This window comes from Canis lupus, chromosome 5 (assembly GCF_003254725.2).
Source record: "Canis lupus dingo isolate Sandy chromosome 5, ASM325472v2, whole genome shotgun sequence".
NCBI classification, from domain to species: domain Eukaryota; kingdom Metazoa; phylum Chordata; class Mammalia; order Carnivora; family Canidae; genus Canis; species Canis lupus.
The window spans coordinates 28,225,770-28,231,979 of record NC_064247.1 but is presented as its reverse complement, the minus strand read 5'-3'; the positions used below and the strand labels follow the sequence as shown (position 1 = coordinate 28,231,979).

At 45.1% G+C, this 6,210-nt stretch overlaps 1 long non-coding RNA gene across 1 annotated transcript; it reads left to right on the top strand.

Annotated features, from left to right (window-relative positions):
* Positions 1–2,519: 2,519 nt before the first annotated feature.
* On the top strand, positions 2,520–5,594 carry LOC118354747 (uncharacterized). Its single transcript, XR_004815787.2, has 2 exons — positions 2,520–2,833; positions 4,941–5,594. It is a non-coding gene; the product is annotated as an uncharacterized LOC118354747 (long non-coding RNA).
* The last annotated feature ends 616 nt before the right edge of the window (positions 5,595–6,210 follow it).

The following is a 6,210-nucleotide window of genomic DNA, read 5'->3' as shown; positions in this document are numbered from 1 at the left end:
GAGCATGGCAAAGCAAGCCCCTGGGAGAGTAAGGGGTGAAGGCCAGGTAACAGTCAACACAAGTGCACATTTATGAATTGAAGGGAAGCCACTAAACCTGGCTCTAGACTGGTCTCCAGCAGCATTTACTGCTTGGGTGACAGAGGCTAATCCAGGGGAAGAGTTTTACCAAAATGGGAATGATTGAAAGGTTGGTAGTATTTGCAAGGGAAAGGTTTTAGATGAGGGAAGACCAAACAGCAGATGTCACAAAGTAGAGAAATCCAAACTTCTCTTCCCTTGTTCCCCTGGGGACTCCTGGGGATCTGGTAAATTAGTGCTCAGCCAGCCCAGTGGGGCATCAGGGCACCCGTGGCAAAGGCTCAGACAGCAGGACTAGGATGGGTAGATCTCAGTTCGGCACCCACTTCATACTCTGGGAGTGATGGAGGGCAGCCTCTGAGAGCAGCTGCAGTGAGAGCCTGAGTGGCCCTTAGGCCAAGGGGCTGGGGATCCCTGTCTCCTTGTGCTGTGCAGTGGAGGCCACAGCAGGTTGACACCCAGTATGTCATTAAGATACACAAAAATGTGTGTCATTTACTCTTTTACAAAGTCAGAAAGTAGACAGAAAGAAAGGAACAAAAAAGTCTACCAGAGAGAGATGGGGGTATAGGGAGAGAATCTAAAACTACATTGGAAAACATAAAAATGTCCAAGGAAGATGACATTTCTCTCCATGAAGCTATTTTTAAAAAAGACTTATTTATTTATTTGAGAAAGAAATAGAGAGAGAGAGGGGGGGGGGGCAGAGGAAGACATTCTCAAGCAGACTCCCCAATGAGCAGGGAGTCCCATGTGGGGGCTCAATCCCAGGACCCTGACTGAGATCATGATCTGAGCCCAAATCAAGAGATAGATGCTTATCCTACTAAGCTACCCCAGTGCCGCCGTGAAGCCATTTTTGTCTCTTTTACGTCCCCCCACACGAGTCTGAATGGGACTTTTTAATTTACTACATTTTTCGAAGACATGAGTTTTCAGGGCTGCTTAGTTTTCCTTCTTCATGTATTTTCTAAGCCACCTAATGATCACTCTCATTACCTCTTCTATGTTCCCTGACACCTGAGTGGGAAGGAGGGGTGTGGACAGTTTTCCCTAGTCCCTCCACTGAGTGGGGGCCATGTTTTCACAGAGTTCATGTGCCCATTGAGGAGAATGCACACAAAGTGTCCTCTTGGTGGTGGCTCGTAGCTGGTGCTCCATAATCGGTAGCAAGGGTCACAGAAGGTCAGGTGCCACAAAGGAAAGAGAATGGCCCTTGCAGGCCAACTGGAGTTTGGCTTAAGCCCAAATTTCTGCCACTTGCTACACAACCTTGGTCAACTTAATTACCTCCTCTACTCCTGTAATAACCTCATGGCACCTAGGTAGACCAGACATTTCATAAACAGTAGTCATTACTATTACAGCTACTCTTGAAGATGATGGCTATACTGGTCATTGTTTCGGACACATACATCAAGCATGGTGTCCATGCATGGGTAGGGGTGTATGTGTAGGAGGGAGACATATGGTGAATGGACTTTCAAAGTCTAGTTGTACTATGTGCAGAAATGGGTAATGGACAGAGATGAAGAAGCTTCTTCTTAGCCATATTTATCTGAGAAGATTTAGTTATTATTCAAAGAAGATAGTTAGGTGGAGGGATCTGAGTTAGGAGACTGGGCTCAGGAGCAGGGTAGAGCAGGCAGGAAACCGGGCTGGCTGCTTTCCTGTGCTGTTCTCACACCCGCAGTCTGCAGTCTTGATGGATCATTTGCCTTATTAATTCCTGGGTCCTATTTGGAGGAGGCAGCGGCGAGTAGTATTGGTGCATTTTATATTTACGGACATCATCAATCTGCCAATGCCTTTCATCTTTGCTGGGTAATGCAACTTTTCCTGTTATTTCTCATGGAAGGCTGAACAAAGTCAACGAAATCATGTCAACCTGTGTGTAGGACAGAGGGTATTTTACAAGAAACAATTGTTTTACCATGTAACTATTGGGTAATAACCATTTTTAGGAGTGGATATTTCTATTTTTCTAATCAGAGAGATAGGATTCACTATTGGATTCACTGACTGATGCGTTAACCTTATCTATAACTTCTACCTTTTCTGCATAGAAACCTAAGTTAAGCCAGTTCTGGGACAGTCTTGCGAAATGAGTTACGTTTCATTGTAATGAGCAGAAACAAATAGGCAAGAAATAGGCTTTAGCACTAGAGAGACTAGTCTTCAATTCCATTATATGTTAGCAGCCTTGGGCAATCTTGGGCAATCGGTTTCTTATCTCAAAAATGGAATAATATTTACGGTTCCCCGGGGGTGTTGTGAGGATCAAATGAGATCGTTACCTATAAGGCACTTAGCACAGTGCCTGGCCTACTACAATTGCTCAACAAATATTAACATCCTACTCCGTTCCCCTCCTGGGTTGCCTACAGCAATCTCTGTGCTCAACGTCATTTAGCTACCGACAAACTGAGCAGCAACAACCTCAGTGTCAGTAGACATGGCTTTGCTATGTGGTGCCATTAGTCACCTCTCTTAATTTTTCTGTCTGTAAAAAAGGGGGTTGACAATGGAGTGCCTAGCAATCTCACTGGTGAGGCATCAGTGGATCAAGGAAGGAATGAGTGACAAGGTGACTTTTAAAGGGTAAAACCCGGATTCCTGTGATTTTTTGAGTACTTATCCAGGAACTAGAAAAGTCGTGGATCCTTTTTCTCATCACCTGCCCTGGGATGGATATCTGCATCTCCCTAAAATTCCTGTGTTGAAGCCTTCATCCGCAGTGTGACATCTGGAGGTAGGCCTTTGGGAGGTAATTAGGTCACAAAGGTGGGACTCTCCTGATGGGGTTAGCACCTTTATATGAAGAGAAGAAGAAGAGAGAGGCTCCCCTACTACACACACACACACACACACACACACACTGTAGATGTGTCTACAAGCCAGGGGTTTATAAGGCCAGCAAAAGGGTCTCACCAGGAACCAGCAGGACTTGGATCTGGGACTTCTCAGCCTTGGGAACTATAAATTAAATTACCATTTTTAACCTCTCCCTATCCCCATTCTATGGCATTCTTTTACAGCAGCTCAACCTGACTAATACAACACCCTTTACATTGCCAGGCATTCTCACGGGAAATTCTTTTTAGGGAAGCCCCTCATGATTGAGAGTCTCTAGGGCAGTGGTTTTCAACATTTGCTGTGCATTGGAATCATGGTGTTTTAAACAGAGCGAAACAACACAATGCCAGGGCCCCAGTCCAATGATCTGATGTCATTGATCTCAGGTATTCCCTGGGCATGGAGTAACATAAGAGCTTCCCAGGTACCTGACCATCAGATCAAAACTCCTCAAACTTTAAAAGCATGTATGAATATCTGGAGCATCATGTTAACATTCTGATTCTTATAGATTGTGTTTGCAGTGGAGCCTGAGAATCCACATTCCTGATGAGCTTCTGGGTGAAGCCAATGTTGCTGGTCTGTGGAACACACTTGGAACAGGACAAGTCCCACAGAAGTTGACAAACGAGGACTGTGGGCCTAATCTAGCCCACTGTCTGCTTTTGCATGGCTCAAGAGTTAAGAATGGTTTTTACATTTTTAAAAAGATTTTTTTTATTTATTCATGAGAGACACAGAGAAAGAGAGAGAGGCAGAGACACAGGGAGAGAGGGAGAAGCAGGCTCCATGCAGGCTGTCTAATGCAGGACTCGATCCTGGGACCCCAGGATCATGCCCTGAGCCCAAGGCAGGCGCTGAACCACTGAGCCACCCAGGGATCCCCTGGTTTTTCATTTTTAAATGATTTTAATAAACCACAAGAAGGAGAAGAATTTCTTGACACATGAAAATTACATGCAGTTCAAATTTCAGTGTCCACAAATAAATTTCCATTGAAACACAGCCACCTTCGTTCCCTTTTTGGCAAATGGCTGCATTTGCACTATGATGGTAGAGTGGAATTTTTGCAGAAGAAAGTAAATGATCCACAAAGACTTAAATATTTATTATCTACCCTTTGCAGAAAAAGTTTGCCAACCTCTGAATTAGGGGGTAACTCGAATTCACAAAGGAGTCAATTGTACTCTAGTAAGTTTTCATTGCTGTTAGGATCTCACGGCATCAGCCTTCTGCCAGTTGGCATCAGGCTCAAAGATATCAATGGCTTTCTGTCCTATCGAGGTGCTATGCTAGGCCCTGCAGGTCTATACTTGCCAGGAATGCCACAGTTTCTGCAACGGCTCCTCTTAGGGAATGGTTGGCCAGGCTGAGTCACTCTCTCTTGCCCTAGGTTACCCTGACAACATGCTAGCCTAGGATCTGAATGTTGGTGTCTTCCCAAATTTCTTATGTTGAAAATCCTAACCACAAAGGAGATGGGGCTTTGGGGGATGATTAGATCATGAAGGTCCTGCCTTTATGGAGACCCCAGAGAGCTAGCTTATTTCTTCCACTGTGAGAGGACATGGCAAGAAGCCAGCAGTCTGCAACCCAGCAGACAGGGCCTCCCCAGAAGGGCCGTGCTTGTGCCCTGATCACGAATTTCCAGCCTTCAGAACTGGGAGGTCCGGGGGCTCATGTTTGTGTGCCAAGGGATCTGGTCAACGGACTCACAACACCAAGGTGTTCTCATGTTCCTGGGACTTGTCTGACACCCTGAGGGAAACTCTGATTTACAGCTTTAAAAACAAAACAAAAAAAATTCTATTTATTAATTGACCATCTCTTGAAAATGGACATTCAAATCTATGTCTTTCTGCCTAAAAACAGATTAGTGTTACCCACTTTGAAATAAAATGACCAAATGTCTATGGAGACTTCCTGACTACGGGAGCTTGCTATCTTTAGCTGGGACCCTGAGACTCAGTTCCTCATCACCCAGTCTGTTCTCTGCCTTCCAGGGAGAAACTGACGTAGGTTCCCACCACCAATTTCTCCAGTATCTTGTTATCTCATATGCTTATCGAAGACTGCATGCTCAGCTTACTCAAGAACAGGCTGCAGTGAATGGGTAAATGAGAACGAGGACGTGAGAAGCATCACTGCGAACAAGTTCTGCGTTGCTGGAGGGCCGACTGCCGCCACACAGCTCTCCTCCGTCTTCAGAGGGACGGCAACGGCTACTTCCTACACGTGGTGCTTGCCTTGAAGACGCCTTCAAAAGTAACTCATGAAAAATCTTGACTCACAGCTGAGCACACCAATCCGCTTTACTGATGCTTTGTAGTGGCTCCAGGTCAAGACTAGTCAACATCCCATCTCTGGTATGGGAGTCGTTGCGACCTGTGGGCTGCGGGGCCTCATGGCAGGTTCTCTATTGTTTGGGGCTCTCAGTCCAGACGTGCTGACCTCAGCTAGCCACGATAGGGCAGCTCCCTCCCAGCTCGCTCACTATAAGAATTAAGGTGTTGGGAAAGACTTAGGAACCCCCGTTTTCTTCTGAGCCCTTGTTTTCATGGGCACACACTGTTTTTTTCTTTGTTTCGAGGAATTGCACTGTTAATAAAAATAATTGTGTAAAAACAAAGTAAAGACAAATAAAAAATTAAAAATCATTGATGAGGTCATTTAGGTACATATCTATTATAGAAAATCCTGTGAAATAAGTGTGATTATTTCCAAAACAGTTCGGGGACTTGGCCAAAGTCCTACTGTTATTTCATGAAGCAAGCAATATTCAAACCCCAGGCTCCATGGCTCCAGAAACAAAACCTTTAATTTGAATCTATGTTCACTCCTCACTGACTGACTCTGAAATCCTGCTGCTGGAGTCTGGTGTCACGCAGACTGGGGAATTCTGCAGGCCAGGTCCCCCTCTTGAAGATTAATAACACATGCTAGCCTCGTAGTGGCTCCAGGCTTATTAGTGGCTTCTGTATATGGATCTATTTGTATTTCCTTAATGCCACATTTCTCAAATTTATTTTCCCCTGGATCCCCCAGTGCTCCCCCACCCTTTTCCACATAACAGCTGCAAACAACTTGCAAGACACACTGTGGGAAATGGTGCGCTGAGTCACTCAGGTCCTGGTGTGGGTGTTGAGATCAATTGAGAAAATATTCTGGGATAAAATAAAAAGAAAGAAAGCAAGGGTGGCAGGGGGTAGGAGTAAGGAGGGAATAAAGAATAAAAAAGAGAGGAGGAGGAGGAAGAAAAGAAGAGAAAGAAAA